Below are 8,180 nucleotides of genomic sequence, written 5' to 3'. Positions count from 1 at the left end.
TTCTTCAGAGATGAAATTTATTCCTAGGGAAGATGCTATGAACATTATCAAAATGACAACAAAATTTACATAACTTGGGCCATGTCCTTTAAGTATGGCTTTCCCAGGTGCACATGACAATGTGAGGAGTGGGGTGGAGCGTGTGTGGTGTGTGGCTGCCACCTGGGCAAGAGCCACCACGGACCATGAGTTGAGTAAATTCTGGAGGGATTCTGCCTCTTTGGAGCCTTTGCAGCGAGGCAGTTGTGAACTATGAGCTAGAGTGAAGCAGAAATCTAGGAAGATGAGCTCCAAGATGGTCATAAGTGAACCAGGACCGAATTGGGATATTTTCCCCAAAAATGGCCTTAAGACACTTTTCTCTTGAGAAAATTATAAAGATCATTCCATGGCTCCAAGTTTAAAAGAACTTGAGAGAGCAGAGGAGTTATGTGGACTTGTTGGTTAAATATGCAAAGATTCCTGCAAATTCCAAAGCTATAGGAATAAAGAAAAAATGACTTCTTGCAGTACTTGGATATGAACAAACATGTGAATGAAGAAGTTACTGAGTTCCTAAAGTTTTTGCAGAATTCTGCAAAGAAATGTGCACAGGATTATAATATGCTTCCTGATGACACTTCTCTCTTCACAGAGAAAATTTTAAGAGCTTGCATTGAACAAGTGAAAAAGTTCCTAGAATTCTATACCCTCCATGAGGTCACCAGCTTAATGGTACTCTTCCCATTCAGAGTAGAGATGGAATTAAAGTTAGAAAAAACTCTTTTTGCATTGGGCAGGGTAAAATATGTGAAAACAGTGTTTCCCTCCATGCTTATAAAGTTGCAGCTCTCAAAAGATGATATATCTACCACTGAATTGCCAGAACAAACAGCTGAAGTTATGCATTATTATATTAGAGAAGATCCAAATGCAGAGAAGCTTGTTTCAAGATATCACCCTCAGCTAGCTCTAACTAGTCAATCATTATTTACCTTATTAAATAATCATGGACAATGTACAAGGAACCGTGGGAACTTCCAGTATTGATTCAAGTAATACCTGTTGCAGGTTCAAAACCAGTTAAAGTAATATATATTAATTCACCACTTCCCCGAAATAAAATAACTATGAGAGAGAGAAAACAAATCTTTCATGAATTACATTAAAATTTATGATGCCCCAAAACACATCTGTTCCAGTATCTGCAGTCTTTATGGACAAACCTGAAGAGTTTATATCTGAAATGGACATGTCCCATGAAGTCAGTGAGTGCCGAAAAATTGAGACTCTTGAAAACTTGTTTCTGGATTTTGATGATGAGGTCACAGAACTTGAAACTTTTGGAGTAACCACCACCAAAGCATCAAAGTCACCAATTCCAGCAAGTACTTCCATAGTACCTAACGCGACAGATGCTCCTACAGCCCCCAAAGCAGTAACTACACCTGTGGCACCAAGTGCACCAGACATTTCTGCTAATTCTAGAAGTTTATCTCAGATTCTGATTGAACAATTGCAAAAGGAGAAACAACTGGTCACTGGTATGGATGGTGGCCCTGAAAAGTGCAAAAATAAAGATGATCAGAGTTTGAATCATGTGGTGATAAGGTATCAAGTTCTGACAAGTCTTTGATACAAGTTAGTGACTTGAAAACATCTGATGCCTTATAGTTAGAAAATTCTTCGGAAATTGAAACTTCTAATAAAAATGATATGACTATAGATAGATATGGTACATGCTGATGGTGAAAGACCCAGTGTTCTGGGTCTAGGAAAACCTAGACAACTCAAAGGAAAAGACTGTTAGATCAGAAGCAGCTAAAACTGAAGATACAGTTCTCTTCAGCAGTGATACAGATGAGGAGTGTTTAATCATTGATAGAGAATGTAAAATTAATAGTGATGGAAAGACAGATGTTGTGGGTTCTAACTTAAGTTCTAGATCAGCTAGTCCAAATTCTTCCTCAGGACAGGCTTCTTTAGGAAACCAGACTACTACTCTTTGTAAGCCTGCGAGTCACATGTTTTTTTAAAAAAATGTATCAAATGAGTATATAAAAAATATGATCCAGTTGGAGAAATTTTAAAAATGCAGGATGAGCTCTTAAAGCCAATTTCCAGAAAAGTACCCAAATTGTCCTTGATGAATTTAGAAAATTCTAAACAGTCTTCTGTTTCTGAGCAACTGTCTGTTCCTTCAGATGGCTCTAGTTGACTGAAATCTGGATGGCCTTCTGTATTTCAGAAGCCCAAAGGACGATTGCCATATGAACTTCAGGACTATGTTGAAGATACATCAGAATACCTAGCTCCTCAGGAAGGAAATTTTATTTATAAGTTTTTTAGCCTGCAAGACCTGTTGTTTTTCATGGGCTACAGTGTCCAGAGAATAGAGACAAGACCACATTCTAAAAGAACAGAAGAAAATCAGAAGACAATTTCCAGTTGGTGTACTACCAAAAGTAGAGTATCAAGCTCGTTATGGAGTTGGAGCTCTGATCGAAAGTGAACTTTGTCACTTACAGACTGAAAGTTTATTACATCCCGACAGCTCATTTCATGTTGGGCATATCGATGCATTTACTTCAAAGCTTTTTCTACTGGAAGAAATTACCTCAGAAGAATTAAAAGAAAAGCTTTCAGCACTCAAGATTTCCGATTTATTTAACATCCTCCAACACATTCTAAAGAAATTAAGTAGCTTGCAGGAGGGTTCCTACCTGTTATACCACGTAGCAGAAGATTCTTCACTCCTGATCTATAAGGTCTCTGATGGAAAAGTTACTAGGACAGCATACATTTTGTATGAAACCCATTGCGGCCTTCCTGGCGTACCTTTCAGTCTCTCAGTTCCCTGGGTCCCATTAGATCCCAGCCTGTTATTACCATATCATATCCATCATGGAAGAATGCCTTGTACTTTTCCACCTAAATCACTGGATAGCACAACACAACAAAAGGTTGGTGGAACCAGAATGCCTATATGCAGCCACAGGATTCCAGTTTCCATAGAAACCAAAAGCAGTTGCTTGCCTGCTCAGCAAGTTGAAACTGAAGGAGTGGTTCCAAATAAAAGAAAAATAACTTGAGGACTGTACCATGGAAAATTAAATTTAAAAAACAGTTACAACAATGTTTAATTTAGAAAAGTTTGGTGTTCACACCTGCAATCCCAGAACTTTGGGAGGCCAAGGCGGGTGGATACCTGAGGTCAGGAGTTTGAGACCAGCCTGGCCAACATGGTGAAACTCCGTCTCTACTAAAAATACAGAAATTAGCCAGGTGTGGTGACGCACGTCTGTAGTCCCAGCTACTCCGGAGGCTGAGGCAGTTCGGTTGAACCCGGGAGGCGGAGGTTGCAGTGAGCCGAGATCGCACCACTGCACTCCAGGCTGCGCGACAGAGTAAAACTCCGCCTCAAAAATAAACAAATAAATGAATAAAAAATAATAAAAAAAGAAAAGTTTGAGGGGAAATATGACTAAAAGATCAGTAGGCAAGAGGAATATTTTTCCTGCAGTATCCTCAAGAGTTCTTAGAGTGCCTTGAAAAAATATGTTGGCTACGTGAAAGAATGCTTCCACTAAAACGTAATGTTATGCTTTTCACCCTTAAAATTTGAGGAGGATCTTGATATGTTTTAACATCATCATGGCAGGGAAATATATAAAGAGGAAAACTATTTTTACATTAAACCTTTTCTAAAAATTGTAAATGTAAAAATAATTTGCTTTTTTGTCAAGAACAACACTTACCATTACGTATTATGTTAGTGATATTGCCAGTCTGTTGGGACTGACTCAAAAGGTTAAATATTGCCACTGTTGAAGATAATTATGAGCATCGCAAACCTTGTTTCTGACCCATTTTGACAGTTTTTATATACTCCTTTAAAATGATGAATGTTACAAGTTAAAATTACATAACTTAGTTAAGAAAGCAGTGGAAGATTGACTCCAATTTTGAAAGACGTTTTACTGTGGGTGAAATGCTATCAAACATGCTACAGAGAAACCTTTCAAGAAAGGAAAAGTCAATTGATGAGGCAAACTTTATTTTCTTTTAAGAAATCGCTACAGCCACCACGACTTTCAGCAACACCATCCTGATCTATAAGCAGCCGTCAGCATTGAGGGAAGATCTTCCACTAGCGAAGACCTTCCACTATGACTCACTGAAGGCTCAGGTGATCATTAGCATTTTTTTTTTTAGCAATAAATATTTTTAAATTAAGATACATGCATTTTTTTTTAATACTGTGTGCTGTTGAACACAGAACAGGCTACAATATTGTACAAACATAACTTTCTTTTTTTTTTTTTTTTTGAGACGGAGTCTCGCTCTGTCGCCCAGGCTGGAGGGCAGTGGTGCGATCTCGGCTCACTGCAAGCTCCGCCTCCCGGGTTCACGCCATTCTCCTGCCTCAGCCTCTCTGAGTAGCTGGGGCTACAGGCTCCCGCCACCACGCCCAGCTAATTTTTTGTATTTTTAGTAGAGACGGGGTTTCACCGTGGTCTCGATCTCTTGACCTCGTGATCCGCCCGCCTCGGCCTCCCAAAGTGCTGGGATTACAAGCGTGAGCCACCGCGCCCGGCACAAACGTAACTTTCATATGTCCTGGGAAATGGAGAAAAATTGTGTGACTTGCTTTATTGCAAATATTTACTTTTTTGAGGTGATCTGGAAGTGAACCCACAATACCTCCAAGGTATGCCTATGTTTATTACTAGCAATATTCCAAATGAAAGAAGGTATGAATACCTCAGTGTTTAATTCCCTGAAATTATAAAGAAAAACACTTTACCATGTATACATTAGCATCCCTAGTTATATTTCTTTAAGTGATAAAGAGAAAAAAAAAATAAAACTAGAGAGGACGCCATAGTGGGAAAATTAGGCCAGGGTTTGTCCAGGAGCACACAGGAATACCTCAAACTGGTAACAACGTTGACAATGAGATAGGTCAAAAAGTGGAGAACTAGATTCTACAATACGTTTTGCCAGAAGGATGTATGTAACTTCAGAATAACGTTTTACGTTCTCTGGGCTTTTTTCGTTCTTACCTTCAGATTAAAGGGTGTTGGAAGACACGGTAAGTAAAGTCCTTTGATTTGTTATTATATCACCTTGCTTGGAGCTGTATCACAAGCAATATACCCTAGAGGATGTAAGTTGAATTTGTATACTTCTTTTTTCTCTTTCTGTTTTTTTTTTTTTTTGTAATAAGACAGTGTTGTGAAATAATAATCAAGATGCTTTCCACTTTGTAACATTACTAGCCCCCCCTCATTTTTTTCTGAAATGACCTAGCCAACACCCTAGAGCAGTTAATCAGTTATTCAGTTTCAGTTTCGGTGTGAGCTTTTTAAAACAGTGAAGAAATTGATAGACTTGTTCAAAGTGTAACATTTGAAAGAATCCTTGCAGAGCAATTGTAAACTTCATTTGAGTATTTATATGTGTGTGCATGTAGGTATGTATGTGTGTATTTTGTATCACAGAAGGAATCTCAACATCCTGGGATGCCAAAGAAAGAAAAAGCAGAGAGTTAGATGGATATTGAGGGCCTCTTATCTATCAGCACTCCCTAGTCCTTTAGCTACAGGCCCCTATATACGTTTTGTGGGATCGAGTAATTAAGAGAACCTGTATCCAACTTCCTTTTGAAGCCAGAAGAGCACAGCAGACTGGTAAAAGTTTCCACCACCCCCTAGAGAGAGAATCAGTAAAAGAGTAATAGCTATGTTTGTGGCCAAGGTCAAAGAGGTCAATACAGACATTATAAATACCAACAAAAGATGAGGTACCTGAGACACTGGGAATGTACCACAATTACAGGCTTTAATTCATTTTTAGCAAGCAATTATGAATCTCCTAACTTCTGTCTGGTGTTATTTTATTATAGCCATCTCAAGTTGTCAACAGCAACCTGCCATCTTTCCCTGTCTAAGAAAATCCTAGCTATCATTCTCATCCTTTTATTTTTTTGCCAGATTTTGTTTTTTATGATAACTGCACAAGTAGAATAAAAAAAAAAACCTTCGGCTAAAATTAATATTTTACCATGCTTATATTCATATCACAGAGGCCAAAGCCCTGTGAGACAATTTCCAGTAAGCAGTAATTCTGATTACATTGTTCATAGCAAGTAGGGAAGACATTATTCCATGAAACGTGATTAAATTTCATGTTGGGAAGAAAGTTTGAGTGTGAAACTATCTAGACTTTTTTGTGCTTAAGTAGAGGACAGAAATTTGAAAACGATAACACTGAGAAGTTACTCATTTCACACATTCTCCTTAAAATGACTAATAAGATAATCTTAACCTTCATGTTTATTAAATAATGTAGGTGAAAAACTATTTCAAAGGAGATGTAAGAATATTTCTTAATTTAGGTTTATCTTCCAAGAAGTTCTTTTAAATGTGTAAACATTAATTTTGATTTTGCATGCAAATTGCCTAACCCCAAGTCTGGCACACAGTAGCCTCTCGATAAGTAGTTAGTTTTTTGTTGGTTAGCAATATTACTATTAATATCACTTGGCAACTGAATGTAGTTTATAAGGCTGAGTATATACAACTATTCAACATATTTTAGTTGACTTTATTTGATAAAATAAAGCTCATTAGGTGAAATATTAAGTTCACAAATAAACACAGATTTTACAAATTTTGTAGATACATAACATTGGAAACAAAGGATCAAATATAAAATATAGACACTGGCCGGGTGCAGTGGCTCATGCCTCTAATCTCAGCACTTTGGGAGGGCGAAGCGGGTGTATTGCTTAAGGTCAGGCATTCAAGACCAGCCTGGCCAACATGGCGAAACCCTTGTCGCTACTAAAAATACAAAAATTAGCTGTGCGTGGTGGCCTATGCCTCTAATCCCAGCTACTCGGGAGGCTGAGGCATGAGAATTGCTTGAACCTGGGAGGCGGAGGTTGCAGTGAGCCGAGATCGCACCACTGCACTCCAGCCTGGGCAACAGGGTGAGACACTGTCTCAAAAAACAAACAAACAAATAAATACATACATACATACATACATAAATACATAAAAATAGACATTGTAAAACATACTGCTTTTATGGATTATCTCCCTGAAAACATTAAAATAATTACTGTTGAGCCTGAAATGCCAAGGTGTACTTCAATAACAGTGAAAACGGCATCATGAAATAGTTTTATAAAATAAATAACCTATTCTTTGAAAAAAGTGCCCTTTAGAGATCGTCATGATCACCAAGTAAAAGCAAAATAAATATTGTAATAAATTGATTATATTTCAGAAATCCTTCCCTTCCTTCAAAAAAAGTAACCTCTCTCCTAGATATTGATATATGAGATTTTTGATGAAAAAATGAAACTCTGGACCAGAAAATAGATTTGGGAAGCATCAGTCTTTTGCCCTTTCTCAAAATACAGACATAACTGAAGTGTCAAAAGTGGAACTGACAGTGATGGCCGAGCATCTGACAGCTCAAACACAGCTTGCTTGTCAGTCTGATGCTGCCAAGCAGGAGATGGCACGATTCCACCATATAAATACGTCTGTTATCTTGAGGTTAGGACTGGTTTTTGCCTTCGTGTGACTGGAACTTATTATTATTATTATGAAGCATTGCTTACCACTTAGTCTACAACTTCAGGGCCGATATTCAAACCTTCATTTCCCCAGTTGCATAGGATGTGCTTGCGATATTATCTCCCTTTGAATATACTTGATCAGAATGCAAAAAAAAAAAAAAAATGGGCAAGAGGGCGTACATTCAGAAGCACTTTTGAGATCTGTCATATTTCCTCATTTGCAAGGCAGTATACTACGAAATCAAGTTTTAGATTCTAATTTTCTGGCTCAGTCAGATGATTTGAACTGGTGATGTCAGCACTTCATGATGCTGATGCCAAGCGTTGTTTATGCCTTCCTGTCCTCCAGGGACACGTAAATCCAGCCTGCATCCACAAGCTGTCAGAGGAGAAGAAAGGCACTGGTCACTAATCTTGTCATGATCAACACCGCTCTCAGCACCCTGGTTTATGTCTTGCCTGGATTGGAATGAGCCGGTAATATAAATGTGTACCTTGTATATCCTTTCCGTCATTGCCATCAGTTGATCTTCTTTTCTCTTGACATTCTCTTAAACCATGTTAGACAGGTGTTACACAAACTTGAAAACATATCTCTACTAAAGAG

At 38.1% G+C, this 8,180-nt stretch overlaps 1 pseudogene; it reads left to right on the top strand.

The window, feature by feature from the left end:
• The first annotated feature begins 283 nt into the window (after nt 1–283).
• On the top strand, nt 284–3,096 carry LOC100587655 (annotated as a pseudogene).
• Nucleotides 3,097–8,180: the final 5,084 nt, after the last annotated feature.

Source organism: Nomascus leucogenys, chromosome 21, assembly GCF_006542625.1.
Source record: "Nomascus leucogenys isolate Asia chromosome 21, Asia_NLE_v1, whole genome shotgun sequence".
Classification (NCBI taxonomy): domain Eukaryota; kingdom Metazoa; phylum Chordata; class Mammalia; order Primates; family Hylobatidae; genus Nomascus; species Nomascus leucogenys.
This window is presented reverse-complemented; position numbering and strand designations above follow the sequence as displayed.